Genomic DNA, 19,362 nt, shown 5'->3' on the forward strand with positions numbered 1-19,362 from the left:
AGGCTGCTAAAAATGCCATTATATAATAAAATTAATTGATGTAAAAAAACTATTAATTTGTATTTATAAGTGTTTAAATGTAAAGCATTGTACCCAATGTTCATTAGTTTGCCAATAATTACATATATAGGTTGCGCAGTTAGAGTTGAGGCAAGTTTTTTCAAGTTTAACAGTGTTTTTTTTATTACATAGGTATTTAAAAAAAATGTTTTTTTTTCTTTTCATTTTTGCTAAAATTTTCTCTTCTGAAAAAACGTTTTGTATGCAAGCAATGCATCTGCGTGTGTCAACTCTGGTTGCTGTACCTATAACAGGGTACAACTGTTGTAGACTTCTATAGCAAAGGCTATTGAAGAAAAAATACAAAAGTGTTTAAAAACATGTAATTTTTAATTGAATATCAAATAAAAATTAATGTATTTGCATAAAAATACTTTAGCATAAAATGCGCTGTTTTATTATTGAATAGTAGATCCATTGATAATAGTAACAAGCGAGATGAGTCATGAACCAGTATAAATATTTCACTGCGCGTATTGCTAACATCGTTCACCCATACAACTGCTGCTCGCTTCTACGCACTGTGGTGCTCCTCCTTTGTTTTTACCTATACACCAAACACAAATTTTATTGCATTTGATAGTCTGTGCAGTTTGTTCGTACCTAGATGCCAGTCGGCATGCCTTCATGGCATCTCTGTTTGTTTCCATTATCTATTAGTAGAACTCATAAGATATCCATTGTTGCCATCTTCATTAACATTAAGGTTAAACGTAACACTCTTTATATTCTACGTGTTCATAGAGGGCGTTAATTCATATATTTTATTAAAATACTGCTTCACAATATTAAGGCAAATAATTTGATTGCGCCAAATACAATATTGTATCCGTGATTCCATCCGATATTGTATTTGTATGCCTCCGTATTCATATATTGATAGAAAAATATTCAGGATTGAAGCTGAAATCTGACAGCTGAGTGAATATTCCATGTGTACGAGCGCAACCAAACAAATCATCTTAACCCTTCAGGTTTTTAAATATTTTTATCCAACGACATGGTGAATTTTTTTGGAATTTCAGAATGCTCCCGAGGTATCTAAAATGTGCTACATATTACTTATTTTTGAAGATGTCTTTAAAAGAAATTCAATTTTAGAAACTAGATGAAATTATCTTTGAAATTTTTGTATAAAAAAATATTGATGTTTCTAAAAAATACATTTTTAATATCAAACATGAAAATGTTAACAAAAAAACTTACCAGCACATTTTGACTCAGAACGTCCATAATTTTGAAAAAATTTGATATTTATAAAAAAATTTCCTTTTGTGTAGGTAATAAGTAATAAAACTGTCACTTTAATTTTTATACCGTTTATACAATAAAATAATTTTTTAACTTTCAACTGTCAATGAAAAAATGCCGAAATTCGTAATCATGCACTTTGACAATTTTTTTTAAATTTATCCATGTAATAATCTATAAATATTTGATACAAACTGTGAAGAATAATTATTTATCTTTCCAATGACGAACAAATCACATATCTACGCATTATAGAAAAAATGATAAAAATACTTTTATAATGTATCGACGCCCCGGTCAGATCTGTCCTTCAGAGGCTATAATGGAATATGATGTTTGTGGCTAGTAATGTCCTTCCGAGTCCTGAAGGGTTAATATTTTGAAGCATAACTCGCTAAGAGTGTTTTTTCCAAAAATAATTAAATTAGCGCCATCTATGAACGAGCAGTTTATGAATAATTTTAAGATCACCCTTAATTAATGAACTTTCTTTAATTTCTATGTGCATTTAATTGGAAGCATTCGACTTGCTGGTATTTTTTGTTTTTGTCATTTTCGTATAAGACGTGTGAGACAGAAAACAATGAAGTGCTTTGCAGCTTGATTCATTCAACAATTATGTATAAGGCTGGCCGTATACATACGTTTTTCGTATTCGATTTCCGAATTCGTTTTCCGTATTCGGACATCCGAATGCACGGAATCAGTAGAAAATACATTAACTGCCGCACACGTTCGTTTTAGTTCCGAACGGAACAAATTCCTTACGCACGTTCCGAATGCGAGCCGGCGCGTTCGGAGAAACCGACCGACCGGAGAAAGGCGACCAGTCGCCTTTTAGATTTTTTCGGCGCCGATTCTCGCTCTGAGTAGCCTAAATGGCGATATATCGCCCTTGTTGGCAACACTGGTACTGACGTTTATACATTCCGAATGAAGAAAAACGAACGTTTGCGCTAGTCTCACGGAATTCCGAATACGGAAAACGAATTCGGAAATCGAATACGGAAAACGTATGTATGCAGCCAGCCTTAAGGTGACCATTCATAAATCTGATTTCAATACAATTAGAGTATACATATTTCAGAAAAAACTTACTTTATTTAATTTCTACGTAAGCATTTGACACACTAATATGTCTATCTGTTTCATTTTATTTATTTATTTATTCATTTTCGGGAAATGACAGTTTACATTTAATCAGTTTGTACATAAGTATTATATAGTAAAATAAAACCAATTATGGATTTCCTCCTTGTGACTTTAACTGAGACAGCATAATATGGAATAAGTTATTTAAATAAATTATACAAAACAAAGATTATATAAAATGAAAAATTTACAAAACAATACATTTATAGCCATGGAGAGAGGTTGTAGGTATAAATCAAATCATAATAGAGATATAAACAATAGAGAAATAAACATTATTCACAAACCATCAGAGAAATATTCTTTTATGGACCTCTTGTATTTGGTAAATTCGCAACTGAAAATATCAACCTTGGATAATACGCTCTTGTAATTATTGCATAGTCTCTTATCTCGACAATCGTACTCAAGCTGTAACGGTACAAGGGTTATGCTCTAGTTTCGTCCCCGTAACCTCAGGAGTTCCCCAAGGTTCTCATCTTGGTCCCCTTTTATTTAATATTTTTATAAATGATGTCAACAAAACTATCCATAACTCTCAGCTGTATCTATATGCGGATGACAAAAAGATTGTCAAAATAATTAAGTCTGAGAGGGATTGTCTAGAAAATCGTCTTCTTCTGAATGCAGATAAATGTAGCGTCATCTCTTTTTCTCGAAAGAAAAACACAATATTATATCCATACTTAATTAAGAACAATATTTTAAACAGGGTAAATGTAATAAGAGATCTTGGAGTTCTATTAGACAGTAAGCTTATGTTTCAATCTCACGTCGAGCATATCACGTCGAAGGCTTTGAAAATGTTGGGATTTATACTTAGGGTAAGTTCAGTTTTCAAAAATCCACAAACTTTTAAGATTCTTTACATCTCTTACGTCAGAAGCCACCTGGAGTACGCTTCGACAGTGTGGAACCCTCATTGTTCTACTTATAAAGCACATCTAGAAAGAGTTCAGAAAAAGTTTATCAAATATGTCTCTTATCGCGTGCGAAATGATGAATACTATGTCCCTATAAACCTTAAATCTCTTGAACAACGCCGTGATATCAGAAACCTATTGATGCTCTATAAGATACTTCATAACCATATTGATAGCCCATACTTACTACAAAATATTCATTTCAAATGTCCAAAAAGAGTTACTCGATCTCTGGATACATTTTATTTAATTTAATTTATTTATTTATTTATATTTTAAATGTACATTTACAGAATAAAAATATCCATTAACAAAGATACATTATACAATCATAATTGCCTAATTAGCAATTTAAATTTAGTAATGCTCAGGTGGAAAATGTCGATGTCAGAGGCTAGTGAGTTTAGAAGGCCTATCATTCTTCCGAGAGGCATTGCTGATGGTAAGTTAGTCCTACATCTTGGAAGAATGAATGGTTTGTGTCTAGGCGCTCTTGCGAAGTTATCAGGGACGTAAAATAAAATTTTATTCAAAATTTCTGGATTGTTGATGTGACCGTTCAACAAGTTATAGGCCATCATCAGCAACGCAGCTTTCCGCCTGTTGACAAGACTATCGATACCTAGCATTCCGGAAAGGAAGGCTGATGGGTATAAATAAGGATAGTACCCGAAGAAGATAAAGATAACGTAGAAACTTCTTTTGTACTTTCTCTACCATAGAAGTGTATGTTGCATCCCCTGGTCCCCATATTATTGAGCCACTTTCCAAAATACTATGTACTAGGCTAAAATATAGCAAGCGAACCACGGCAGAGCTGCAGAAATGCCTGGAGTTACATAGTACAAATCCAAGCATTCTCAAAGCCCTGCTGCATATCGTTTCAATATGAACGTGAAATGTTAAGTGTGGGTCAAAGGTTATTCCCAAATCTTTCGGTTCAGAAATATGTTTAAGAGAACATTGGGACACCTATAGTTGAAGTAAATCACAGTGTTTGCTCTAGTATAGCACATTATGGCGCATTTCTTAAAATTAAAACCTATTTTGTTAATTTCACTCCATACCACGATAGCATTTATGTCTCTCTGGAGCTGTGCGCAGTTTTCTAAGGTCCGGATTCTTAAAAATAGCTTCAAGTCATCTGCAAATAACAAAAATTTCGCAAACTTTATAGCATGATGAATGTCATTAATAAAAAGGGAAAAAAAGTAAAGGACCAAGATTAGACCCTTGAGAAACCCCAGAGTTTGTGGGAAAGTACGACGAGTTAGAAATACCATACGTTACGTATTGCTGTCTACTTGATAAATAGCTTACAAATAAATTTAAAATTTTTACCGAGAATTCAAAACGGTCTAATTTATTTAAGAGTATCAGCGGGTCTACGGTATCAAAAGCCTTTGCGAAGTCGTTGTATGAGACGTCAACTTGGTTGTTACCGTCAAGAGCTTGAGATACATATTCCGTAAAGACCATCAGATTTGACACAGTCGATCTGCCAGATCTAAAACCATGTTGTTCGTCTATTAAATAAGGTTCTACTTGGGCGTAGATATATTTATGAATTATTAGTTCGAACAATTTTGCCGGAGAGGAGAGGATCGCTACTGGTCTGTAGTTAGAGACCAAATATTTATCCCCATCCTTATACAGTGGTGTAACTTTAGAGATCTTCCATAAATTAGGAAATGTTCCCGTGCTAAGTGAAAAATTAAAAATGTAAAGTAGGGGTATTAATAAAGGCTCTATACAACCCTTTAATAAAAATGACGGAATAAAATCAGGTCCAAATGACGTTTTCGCTTTGAGTTTTTTAACTGCAGCTAACATATCAGATTTTGTGATGTTAGGAATATCAACATTCTGCGCTGCTGATGATGTATAATTCCCCGGTATAAATGAACTTAAATCCGTAACTTGCTGACTGTAAACCGATTTAAAATAGTCCGCGAATGCTTCGGGAATATCGATTCCCGAGTGTGATTGTCCATTCCAAGTAACATGTTCGACAAACCCACCATCACTTCTTTTGGATGAGACATATTTCCAGAACGACCTGGGATCAGATTTGATGTTTTTTTCAATGATATTAATGTAATTTGTATGGGCCAATTGCATACTGCGTTTAACTTTAGCTCTAAGACAACAAAACATTTCACATTCTCTTACTAGTCCAGTTTTCTTCCATTTTCTAAAATGTCTGAACTTTCGCTTTATATCACTAATAATTTTATTGGAAAACCATTGAGGATACTTTCTTTCATTCTTCGGAATGCGTTTCCTTTTGAAGCACATATCGAAGTAATTATAAATAGTAGAATAGAAATAGTCTACGGCTAAATGAACGTTATCAAAATTCATCAAAAGTTGCCAATCGTGCGATTGTAAGTGATTATAAATCTGTTTAAAATTGCCATTTTCGAATTTCCACCCGCGCATTTTACTCATAAATTTATTATTATCAGTAACTGGTTCATTTTTACATTTTTTTTTCATATATAGAAACTCTACGTCCAGTGATGGATGGTAAGGATCTTCGCTAACTAGCGAAGAAATAGACTTGCACACATTCAAATCAAAGTTACTCACAGTTAAGTCTAATGAACGTCCTTTCGAATTTAACACAAAGTTTTTGTTTGACATTTGAAACAAATCCAATACATACGAAAATTCAGAAGTAGTGTTTTTGGAATTTAAACACGAGTAGAAATTAAAATCACCTATTAGCAGTATTTTTTTGTTATTTAGTAATTTGTGATTTGAGATAGTATTTTCAAAGAGGCTAGTATACCTTTCAACAGGTGATGCCGGTGGAATGTAAACAATACATGTGTATATTTTCAATCCATTTAAATTAATTTTCAGCCACATATTTTGTCCGTCAGTCTCTTGATGTTGAAGTCTCTCGCCACGAGGTCCATCGTTATTCCAGACCAGTACTCCTCCTCCTCTTGTCTGTCCTGTGTGACGGTCTCTTCTGTGTACTTCATAGCGCTCATCAAACAGCTGTGCATTATATACACTACTGTTCAGCCAGGTTTCTGTAATAACAATGATGTCGGTCTCTTGCCCTAGCACGCTCATTAGGAAGTCCTGCGATTTGGACCTGAGTCCACGGGCATTCTGGTAGTAGAGAGACGAATGGGTGACATCATCAGGCGCTCGGTTCCTTATCTTGGTGAGATGCAGTTAGCAGTAGTTTCTCGCGGTTTAAAGTACCCGTAGTGTCGTACCGGCACTCCTCGGGGCCACAAGTCTTCCTGCAGGAGCTTTTCATACAATTCCTCCTTTACTCCGATTCGGAATGCAGCGTATTCCTGAGAGTGTGCGACGAATTTTTGAATTTCACAACCCGTAATTTTATTCACCTCTAAATGCTCACGTATGTGATCCACTGTAGTATCCTTTTCAATCCTAGATATAATTATATTCCTGATCCTTGGAACTACTTTCACATTGGAGGTAATCTGAGAGTTACCGACGATCAGGTTCCTCGCTATCTGTTGACGTTTTTTGCGTTTGATAACCACCCATTCTTTTTTATTAGATAGAGCTGATTCCGATTCGAGCTCTGTAGCTGGATTCAACTCTAATTCCGATAATTCCGTTTCCTTTGCGAGGGCGCCACTTGCAGAGGTAGCCGCGAGTTGGTTTTCAATTATTTTGGTAGCCGCTCTAGTCCGTATACGTTCTTTGGTCACTGCGTCGGTCGGCGGGTCAGCGGGAGCATTGCGGGGGGCTGCGTGCGGCGGGGGGGCCGTGGCGTTGGCTGTAGCGCCCGCTCTGTGGCGGACGGTAGACTCAGGTGTTGTAGGTAGTTTTGTATCTTTGTCGTTGTTAACAGAATTCACGTTTGACACTTGCCGATTCAAAATTGCCTCCACGCATTTCACACGAGTCAATAGTTCATTAATCATTTTGCTTTGCTGAAGCACAATGCTCCTTAATTCATGGAGCAAGGAATCACTCATATTTAAGCTCTAAAACGCGTAGTAATTTTTAAAAAATTGGCGCGATGTAGAGACGTGTACGTTCCGTGCGATGTGCGACTGGGTTTTTTTGTCTATCTTTATATACCCAAAAGCAATACAAATTACCTTGAAAATGTATTTATTAGAAGAAGCTGTAGCACATTTAATAGATTATGCCCAAACATCGATGTGTTTAACACGAACCTAGCTAAATTCACAGCATCCGTAAAAAAGTGATACTGCATCTTATTTAACCAAAAAACTTAATATTTCATTGATTTTTTTTTAAATATTTGAATTGATTAATACATTTTTGATAATTGATGTACTTTATCAAAATTGTTTGTATTAGGTATGTTGTTATGTATTTTTCTGTTATGGTTTGTTTTGTCGTTATTTTATTGGTCAATGACATAACTACTCTGATCACTGTCAAATATGCATGTATAAAGACTGTTTATAACGCTAATAAATAAAATAAAACAAATAAAATAGTCTGTTCAGGCCAGAATTCTGTTTACAGTTCGTTTTTCTTTGATCAACCCTGAACAGGACACAAGAGTGTGTTTTGGGTGTTTCATACAAGATGAGTATGAGACGGAGGATAATCAAGTTGTGGAGATGTAAATCTGATCTGGAATTTTCGGCCGGTTTTTATACACTAAAAGAGTAATTATATTGAAAATGTATTTATGTAATAGCTGACGTGAACCCGGCATTGCTGGGGGTTATCTTTACGAGATAGACATATACCATGGCAGAAGTTTCTGTAGGCCTTTTTAAGATGTACAATTTATTCCTTTGATGTATCTTATAAGGTTTAGCCAGCGTCAGCAATGTAAGCGCCTGAATATATTTTTTTTACGACCTGATTACAAAACATCGACTTTTCTCTACTTTCTATAAATATAATATGCAATACTCAAATTCTCTAAATGATAGTGAAAACTCTATTGAAATCCGTTACGTAATTTAGAAGAACTAAGTGCACAAACAGACAGACGCGGATAGCGACTTTGTTTTATACTATTTAGATATTAATATTTTTCGTTAAATATCAAAATGTGTAATTATTTTGTTATGTAGCATAAAATGTATATTCAAGATGGTCCAAATAGTTTTTCGTGACTATGTCCAGATTTCTGAAAAATTCCAGAGCGGGTCCACAACTCAATTATGGATTATTTTTAGCATTATAACGATAAAAGCGTACGATTTAATTATTTTATTTCAATATATATTATTATTTTATTATTTGATTGGCAGCATTCGACATACTGGTATCTTCTGTCTCTTTCGTTTTCATGCTAAACGTGTGAAAGGAAAGATAATATTGGAAGAATTTAGCATGAAAAACATTTATTTTGATGACTCATTTTTTTTAAACTATCACCTTTGAAGACCATCAAATCGACGTTTGACCCTATTTTGAATCTTTGAAATTTAAGCGGTCCACGTTCTCGGTTCGTTTCAGTTTTTAATCAGATTATTGTGATCAGTTTTATAAGTTTAGAATATCAACTTTTTTTTTATTTTTATATTTACTCCACACAGGAGGCCCTGAAGAAAATAATTTCCCTCGGGGCCTATGTCATCTTTGGGGATGCTGTGTGGAGGGTCTTTTTTTGGAGAGGAAGGAGTGAACATGGGTCTTGAAGAGTCCCATGTTGTAGGAGGGAGGAAACACAGAGGCCGGCAGTTCGTTCCACAGCCGAGCTGTTGAACTTAAGAACGAATCGTAGAAGCGACCCGTTCTCATGTGACAAGTGTCAACTGTGTACAAATGTTGGGCGCGCGTTTGGCGTGTATCCCGACTACGCACCGGTGCCGAAGGGATCAATGACGCTAGTTCCTCAGAGCATCTTCCATTGTAATACCGATAGAACAAGGACAGCATACCTACTTGACGCCTGTGCTCTAAAGATTGCAGTCCGTTTGTTAAGATTGGGGAATCTATCAAACGGACCGCCCGTTTCTGCACAGAGTCAAGGGTTTTTTTCAGGTATTTTGGGGCTCCAGACCAGAGATGGCTGCCAAATTCGACAGTAGGGCGCACTTGCGATTTGTACAGGGTGAGCAGTTGTGTACTATTAAAGTATCTGCGGGCCCTGTACAGTACACCCAGCTTCTGAGAGGCCAACTTTACTCTGGCTTCGATGGAGCCCCCGTACCTGAGCTGGTCACTTATAGTTACACCAAGCATATCAATGGAAGGCCTGTTCGGAAGATTGCTTCCGTTGAAGGAGACTAGATTATCATTTGGATCCCTTTTAGACGTAATCAGACAGGATTGGGTCTTTGAAACATTAAATTCGACGAGATTATTTTTACCCCAGGAGGAAATACTCTCGAGATAACCGTCCATTCTCTGCTTCAAAGCCCTCCGAGCCGTTGGAGTTTGTGTGCCCTTTGGGGGCTTGTCAAACAAAAAGCTATCATGAACTGTACCGTCATCCGCGTAACAATGAATCGGTGCACATGTCAAAAGGTCATTGATGTGCAACAAAAACAAAGTCGGAGACAGAACCGATCCCTGTGGGACGCCAGCATTTATGGAGTGCGAGGAAGAGGTGGGGTACTAGTACTAGTTTTGGGATTCAACATTTGTTTATGACGCAATGGTATCAGATCTGCCCACAATTGTTTTTGTATATGCAATGTATACTATTCACCCAATTAGCAAAAAAATCAAGCACGTTTCTGTGACCAGTAATCTCTTGTAAGTCAAAGTATTATTTAAACAATGCGAAAAAAAATAAAACTAGAAAAATGACAAAAATCGCAGAAACATACATTACCCCCAATTTGGGTACCCCTAGGGGTACTCTACCTATGGACTTCCACTTGACACTATTTTATGGGTCACCCTGTATGTTACATGTTAAGGTACAAATACACAAATACAAATACTTAACTATTGTAATTTGTATTACACTGAATATGTACCAAATATTAGAGATCTTATTAGTTCATAATATAAACATGTACAAAATAAGGAAAAATAAATCATATTAACATATGTTCGTTGCAGCTTCATTGTGTTTTGGTTTATCGTTTTATTCAGAGTGGTAGATACTCTTAGTATCGCCCTGCTGAAAGACCATAATTCAGAATCCACATTTTGTTAAAATGGCTTTTGCCATAATTGGTGACCATATCAGAAAGGCCCTTTCTCACTCCCTTCAGCCTAACAGCATTCTCCAATTGGGGATGCCACAGTCCTACAGAATGTTCACAGTCAGGAGCAGTTGGGACTCTTGTGGTTGTTAAAAATATAAAATAACACTTCTAGGGAACTTGCGCACGCGCAATTGTATGTGAATTTTATGTAGCCCGGAACAAACTTAAATCCCCTTGTGATGAATAATTATTGGACCGTTTCAGGAGGAAATCATAAATGAATAATACATGACATAGTAGAACAAGTCGGGGATGCCCCAGTGAACCAATTTATTTTTTATTTTTTTATTAACTCCACACAGGAGGCCCTGAAGAAAATAATTTCCCTCAGGGCCTATGTCATCTTTGGGGATGCTGTGTGGAGGGTCTTTTTGTGGAGAGGAAGGAGTGAACATGGGTCTTGAAGAGTCCCATGTTGTAGGAGGGAGGAAACACAGAGGCCGGCAGTTCGTTCAAAAATGAGTTCCTAAATTGTATGACTGAATTAGATTTTAAATCATGCATAAACAAAAATACTAGAGAAATGCACGGACAAAAATCGTCTTGCTTAGATCATATTTGGATAAACATAAAATTACAAAACCTATATAAAATCAAAACAATGATTTGGCAAACGAATATTACTGACCACCACACTTGCTTATTATTGTATGATAATGAAATAAAATCACAAATTAAGGCTCCAATTACTATTAAAAAAACCACAAATATTGCCACTTTAGAGAAAAAATTGAAAGCAGAAACTTGGTGTACGATACTACAATCTAACGATGTCGAACAATGCTCAAATATGTTTGAAAAACAAATTATGGATCATATTGAAACCTCCACAACAGAGGTCTCATTATACACGAATTCAAAATTCAGACGTATAAAACCTTGGATCACTTGTGGCCTAATAAAATCTATCAAAGAAAAAGAAAGGCTATATAAAAATACAATTAAAAATCCACACGATGAAAATGCTAAGATAGTTCTCAAAAAATATAGAAATAAATTAACAGCTTTAATTAAAAAAAGTAAAGACGACTACTTTAAAAAAATAATCTCTACTTCAGAAAACAATCTAAAAGTTATTTGGAAAACGGTAAATTATGCAATTGAAAATAAGAAAAAAAATAATTCTATAAAATATTTAAAACATGAAAATAATATCATAGATGTATCCAAAGACCCAAAACTAACAGCAAACATTTTTAATTCTTATTTCTCTAAAGTAGGAAACAATCTCGCTGATAAAATCACTAAATCTGTACACACACCAAAAACTATAACAACTAATACCCAAAAACAAAATACACTATTCACTTTTAAAAAAACTACCGAAACTGAAATACAACTTGTAATTTATAGAAAGCATGAAAGACGGATCCTCTCCAGGTTTTGACCACATTTCTGTGAAAATTCTTAAAGAAATGAAAATGTATCTACTGAAACCACTAAACCACCTTATCAATCTCAGTCTGACTAAAGGCATATTCCCAACAAATTATAAAAAATCTATAATATCCCCTATCTTTAAAATCGGCGACCCGCAAAATGTTTCAAATTATCGACCGATATCACTAATATCGAATATAGCAAAAATATTTGAAAAGATTGTGAAAAAAAGGGTTGTTGATTTTCTAGAAAACAATAAAATATTACATTCCAATCAATTCGGATTCTTAAAAACAAAAAGCACACAAGATGCAATAGCAAATGTAACATCATTTATATACTCTGCACTTGATGAAGGAAATAAATGCGCAGGAATATTCATAGACCTAAGAAAAGCATTCGATAGTATCTCACACGCAAAGCTTATCAAAAAACTGAAATTAAATAACATCAATGATAAAGCCGTCCAATGGATAGAAAGTTATTTTAACAATCGTGCACAATTTGTTAAAATAAATGACCAAACTAGCGACCAAGAAACATCAAATTTTGGTATCCCACAGGGCACCGTGCTTGGACCAATATTGTTCATTTTGTATGTAAACGACATATTTATTCAACCATTGCATGGCCAAATTATCTCTTACGCTGATGATACAGTCCTTATAATAAAAGAAAAAACTTGGGAAAAAATTAATCTAAAAGCTACAGAAGACATAAATAATCTAAAAATATTTTTTATTTTTTTTTTTTTTATTTATTGAAACATATAAACAAGGTTACAATTTTTTTAACAATATAAACAAAAATATATCAATCACTCTCCTAATAAAGCAGCTGCTTGTGTTTAGGAGAGGACAACAAAAATATTTTTACATTTGTTTAAATTAAACAAAAAATATTAGTAATAAAACAAAAAATAACACAAAAAATAACAATAAAAGTAATAAAAATATAGGTTAGTTAATAAATGATTCAAAGAATTTAAAAGGCAAAAACATATTTCTAAACAATAAGTAAAGTTATGAGGTGGTACAAGAGTATTTTAATTTAATTTTTTTTTTATATTTTTCGTAGTTTTCTTCCGATCGTATATCAAGGGGTAATTTATTAAATAATTTTACACCCTTGAATATATAGTGATGTTGTGCTGTTGTGGTTCGTGCTAGTGGCACGGTTAGTCCTCCAACAGATATAATTCTTTTGCTAATATTCAATTGTGGTAAATTATTTTGACTAAAGAAATCTTTATGTATTTGTAGAAGTGCAATTTTGTCATAAATTTTTGTAAGTGGGGGAACCGGGAAATCTTGAAAAACATTTATAGTTGGGTAGTAATATGGCTTTTTTAAGATGATTTTTATTAGTATTTTTTGAATAGTTTCCAGTGGGAGTAGGGATGATTTATATGCACCCCCCCAAGCCACGATTCCATATTGTAGGACAGAGTGCGCCAATGCATAATAAATATCTTTTAGTATTTTTAATGATACAATATTTCTTAGTCTAAAAAATATATAGATTAGTTTTCTCATTCTGTCTACTGTGGAATTTATTTGACTTTTCCATTTAATGTTATTATCAATAATTATTCCAAGATATTTTATTTCTTTTTTACTACTAATGTTTATACAGTTTGAATTACAGGGTGCGAATTTAAGGAGGCAATTTCTTTCGTGAATTTTTATGTTTAGATTTACATTTGAGTTATTCCCTGTTAGGCTATAAGGTATAAAATGGGTTTTTTCGACATTCAGTGTCAATAAATTTTCGTCAAACCATAGTTTAACGATATTTATTGCATTATTAGCTGATACTACGACCTCATTCCATGAATTTCCTTCAATAGTTATAACTGTATCATCTGCGTAAGATATGATGTTTCCAATGATTGGGAGTTGAAAAAGTTCATTAACATATAATATAAAAAGTAAAGGTCCCAAAACAGTTCCTTGTGGAATTCCAAAATCTATATTTTCTATTTCACTTAATTCGTTGTATTACTTTAACCTGTTGAGTTCTTTGATAGAGATAACTTTTTAACCATGTTTTAGCTTTGCCAGTAATTCCTATATTATTTACTTTATTAATTAATTTTGAATGTGAGACACTATCAAAAGCTTTACTGAGGTCAATGAATATACTTAAGCATTTTTTGCCTCTATCTAATGTTTTGTAAATAATCTTAGTTAATTCTGCAATTGCGTCTTGTGTGCTAAGTTTATCTCTAAAACCGTATTGACTAGGGTTAATACTTTTTTGGTTATCTGTGTGATGAAATAGGTTTCTTCCAAAAGAAAATGTATTTAATGAAAACTAAACCTCAATTACGAAGAAATCATCACACTAGAGACACCTAGCGAACTTTATTGAAATAAATACAGGAGACTGTAATTGGAAAAAAGAGGCGTTCTAGTGGGATGTGTCTACCCAAATTTATTACTAAAATTAGCCAATCACAGTGGGTTTTTGACAGGACAAAGGAGAAATCTACATTATTTATTAACATGGGAACGATGACATCGAGTCAAAGGATAATGCACTATAAGATAAACATGTTCTCACGGGGGAAACATTGGTCATAAACTTTCGGTGTAAGAAACGAAGAGAGATTGATACAAATGAAAAAAAAGGATTGATTGTCATTCGAAATCAAGTAAAGTATGATAGACTGCTATCTGGAAAGGACAAGAAACTTCTAATAAGTAAAATTAACGCGTGAGGGTAGAGTAGACTCAGGAGAACCTGAAGAAAACTGTGTAGAGAGGTGAGAACAAAACAAAACTAAGTGATTTAATTATAGTTTGGAATGATGGAGGGAAACTACATCTACAGATCAACAAGAAAAACGCGTAATCGATATGCAAATTTGAGAGGATCGTACTAGGAAAATACCGGCCGAGGAACCAATGGTTTTGGATCGGTGAGATTAAATACAATGGCCTGATTCATAAATTTATGTGTTTATATTGAGATAAACAATACAAGATCCACGATCATTAGAAGGACAATTAAGATGGAATTGGTCATAAAATTTAACATGGGACATATGGGACTATTTATTTAAAACCAAATGCATTAGATTGACAGGCAGACACATTAGCTACAATTGATGGCTGAGGTACAAAGATTTTATAATAATTACTCCATATAAATCAAAAATTAATGACTATTTTTGAGGGAACAAGATGCAATACGGGTAACGCCTTAATATTTAATTACTTTACAGTGGCGAAACGGTGAAAACGGGCGAAAATAATGTTCATTTCTGGTCAAATGACATTAAGGTGAATAAGAAATTGAGATGGTTAGAAGTACTACCCTGTACGTTTAAACTGAGATAATGCATAAAGATATAAATGAAAGCATTTGAGCTCTGTTTTCCGAGCGAAATTTGAACAGGACGCGTACAGACCGACAGATTGGCAAGAACTAGAATATACACGAAAATAGCAGCATTATGAAGTTGATTTCGGCATCATAGGAGCGTGGAGACGAATTTAAAGTGCCATAATAACCAGAGGAAGGATGAAATAAACGTAAGCACTAATAAACATGATTGGATTGAGGGAATCCAATGCGAACATGAACTTGCCTGCTAAGACAGGAACAATAATGACTGAATTATGAAGCGCAATCCCGAGAAGAACAAAAATTAGAGGGAAAATTATTTATAAGATAAAGAATTAGATAAGGAACGTTGAATGTGAAGTGTGCGTAGGGAGTACGGTAATGGACTGATTATATTCCCAGAAAAATAAACGAAATTAAGCACAGCTAGAAAAACACATCTAACCTTACGACGAACTCTATGAAAACAATTAAAGGATGCTGATCCAGCCCTGCAACTGCAGAGGACAAAGACGGTAAATTTGAAGGCGTGGCCGAGAGATGACTATGTCGTATGAATAAGTGACCAGATTTAAATAATCAAAACTAGTGGCACATATGTTCCAATTTACGAGTTGATTGATGATCTATTTGCCTGAAGGGTGAAATCGACTTAAGTCATTTTGGTATTGAAGACAGTATAAAAACGAGTGCGCGAGAGGATTCGAGACAGTTCTCGGGGAATTTTGTGAGGCTTGAAAGGACGGGAAGTGCGAATTACGCGTGTGTGTACGTCGAGAAAGGTAACTAATAAGTCCCTGGACTTAGGAGATTTTCAATAAAAGTATTAAATTCAGTTTTAAGTCTCTTTGAAAAAAAATCCAATCAGTGAAATTTGAACAAGTCAGTTTTAATTAATTAAACAGTGTTAATAAAGTAGGGTTATATTCAGTGACTTTCAATAAAAGTTAAATTCAGTTATTCCAAATCCTCTTTGAAAATCCCATCAGTGAAATCCTATAATAAAATAGAGTTTAAACTCAGTGTTTAGGAGTGTTAATGTGAAAAGTGCAAAAAAGTGATTTGTAAATTATTTAAATTCTAAACTAATTATTTCATTCAAAGTGAAAATCATTTAAATTCAATTTAAGTGTTTTATCGGATATCTAAAGTGAACGTGATCGCGTATTGATATTTAAAAATAGATTATAATTTAGTATCAATTTTGGAAAAAAAATATTAATAGTAGATACGTACATCATTAGCTTAAAAAGAAACACAATTTAGACAGTTCGAAAAGTAATATCAATGATTAGATTTGATTAAATTTAATCTCTTTGTGATTTTATTATTCAGTTAAAATAAGTACGAAGAGAATTCGGAAGGATTAAAAAAAAGTGAAAATGATAAAAATAAATATTGTCTCTTTGTTTAAAAAGTAATAATGAAATAAATTTGAAAATAAAGGATTCATCGGATACTTTAAAGTTAAGTTTAAAATTAAAATAAACGTTACCTCTTTGTCTTAAAATAGTGTTTCGGGAAAAATAACAATAATCACTCTTCTTTGTTTCGAAATAAAAGGAGTAATAATAATACGATTAGTTCAGATTTTGTATAAATAATAATACTAAATATCTTATCATTGTTTGCGATATATTTTGGAAAGTATTAACCTCAGTCCTTACGTCAATCAACATTTACGAAAACTAAATCAAAACTTTAAAGCCGCGGTCAAATGAAAAAGAAATGGTAGTCACGAATCAATTTAATTAAGACTACATTCTAAACAGCAAGTAGGTAATATTTTGGAACCTTGATCGCAAATTTCGTGTAAACCCGAACGGATATATTTGCATGATCGATCAAGGTGGGTGAGTCAAAAGAAATCAAAATATAAAATAAAAATTCAGAAATCAAAAGACAACGTTCCTGAGAGCCGAGAGGGGAGAGAAAATCATGGGAGACAACGTTCCTGAAAGCCGAGAAATCATAAAAATGAAATCTTATAATATTTTATATTTTATATATATAGGTTATAATTCGGTCCAGCCTCTGGTTGCGATATTTCAGCAACTAGATCTATCCCAAGAATTAGGTACATATGATACCTATAATATGGTATAACTTTGTACCATTTCACATATAAAGATGTATATATCACGAATACCTATTATCACACTTGTGTCATGCACAAATGTCTACTTCAAATACCTATTACCACATTCGTGTCAAAAACAAATACCTACTTCCAAATATCCTTTCAAAATTAGGTAAACCTTATTTACCAACATGTACCATGAAAATCCAAAAACGATAATGTACGATTTGTCTTCTAAACTATCAGCTGATAGTAGATATTATGTCACTGATAGCAGATACAAATATAACCCACAAAGAATTCATAAGACCCTAAAATAGGTCAAAGTCCTCTTAATTAGACGAACTGCATTCCAACCGAACTCTAAAATAAATAAAACATCGTGTCCGATAAGGGCAGGTTTCTCAAAGCTCGTTTCTTCATACCAAATCACAGCAAGCATATTCATGTGTGTTTTATACACTGGCTATAAGTCAAAATAATATCAACAAGAAAACTTCCTAAATACCTAACTACATACGTCAGAGATGAATAGCCCACTCAAGATACCTATTCGGTTAATTATGATTCAATTAAGTCGCACATACTAGTTATGTGATCATATCCAAAGTGGCCAAATCAAAGTGTCATAATAATTTTGTACGTATGAGTACAACCTATTTCCACCCAATGTTAAATAACTCAGTCAAATTCAATCAAAAGAGGGGGGGGACACTCCTTATAAAATCCATCAACGAAAACAAAAAAAAAAATGTGGTTGTCAGACCGCGATACCAAAACTGTCAAACAAACAAACAAACAAATATATTACTTAGTATATCGTATTTATTCGTATTTCCTATTAGTATTTATGTATCGAGATATCGGACTCAGGACTCACAACCCTGGGATTTGAGATTCTTGGTTCCCAATGTTTCATGTGAGAAAATGTTACATTGTGAATTATAAAAAAAACGTATGTATACATATATGTATTTGAATGTATAATCCACTGGGTGATGTGAACCCGCCTACAGCTGGCGTTTTAGGCCTAAGAATGGTCATGTCACATCGCTTCTTGGAGTGGTGGCAAGCCTAGGAAACTTGTCATTACAACAACCGTGAGTATATGATTGTTCAGAAGACGAAACCGGTTCGCTTCAGTAGTCGTAAATCCGGAGGTGATGGAATTTGGAGTGTACTGGACCCAGGGGAGGTTCGATCGTAGCGCTAGAGGGTTGTGGATCTGGAGGTGTGGGAAAGCCTCGCAAGTACCTACCACTAGAGGCACCTGACGACGGTGTGAAAGTCTTATTCGACCTTGGTTCACCCGGTTACATTGCAGGAGGAGGAGCCAAATTATTAACAGCAATATTGCTTTCCGAGTTCGTCTTCGTACAAAATCATAAACACTAACCATACTTACAAAGATTAAATCAACATGTATGTACCCCACAGGTCGTCGCAGAATTGGAGAGAATTTTGGAGAACATATGTTTCATAACTAATATTGTACTAACCTATATTCGATTGTTTTAACTATATATGTATGCTATGACACTAAATTAAATGTTATGTATTTTCCACAGGTTTTACGGTTTCTAAAGGAATTAGAACTAGGAGATAGGGATTATCAGGAAAAATTTAGTTAGGTTAAATGATACCAACGTTCGCAATATCTCGACGTAATCCAATCTCCTTACCCAATCACTAACCTGAAAAGAACCAAAGTTACCACAAAATGAAAGTAATTAAAATCCTATATCATAAATCAAAAAAATTACACAACGTTTGATGGAATTTAATTACAATATAAATACGAAAATATTTGCGTTCAAGGCCGTAAATAACGTATTAATTAGTTAAGTACATATGTCTATAAAGATATATAGTACAAGAGAGCTTTAAGTGGCTTTCTGTAGTTATCAAAGAAATTAAGGGTCCAATTTTCATGGAGGCTTATGTGTTGTAGGGGAAGAATTTTCCAACCCTACGAACACATATGTAAAGCCTTAGAAAAGAAAAACAAATA

The sequence above is a fragment of the Hesperophylax consimilis genome, chromosome 30, assembly GCF_061612785.1.
Source record: "Hesperophylax consimilis isolate HC1 chromosome 30, BYU_Hcon_1.0, whole genome shotgun sequence".
Lineage (NCBI taxonomy): Eukaryota > Metazoa > Arthropoda > Insecta > Trichoptera > Limnephilidae > Hesperophylax > Hesperophylax consimilis.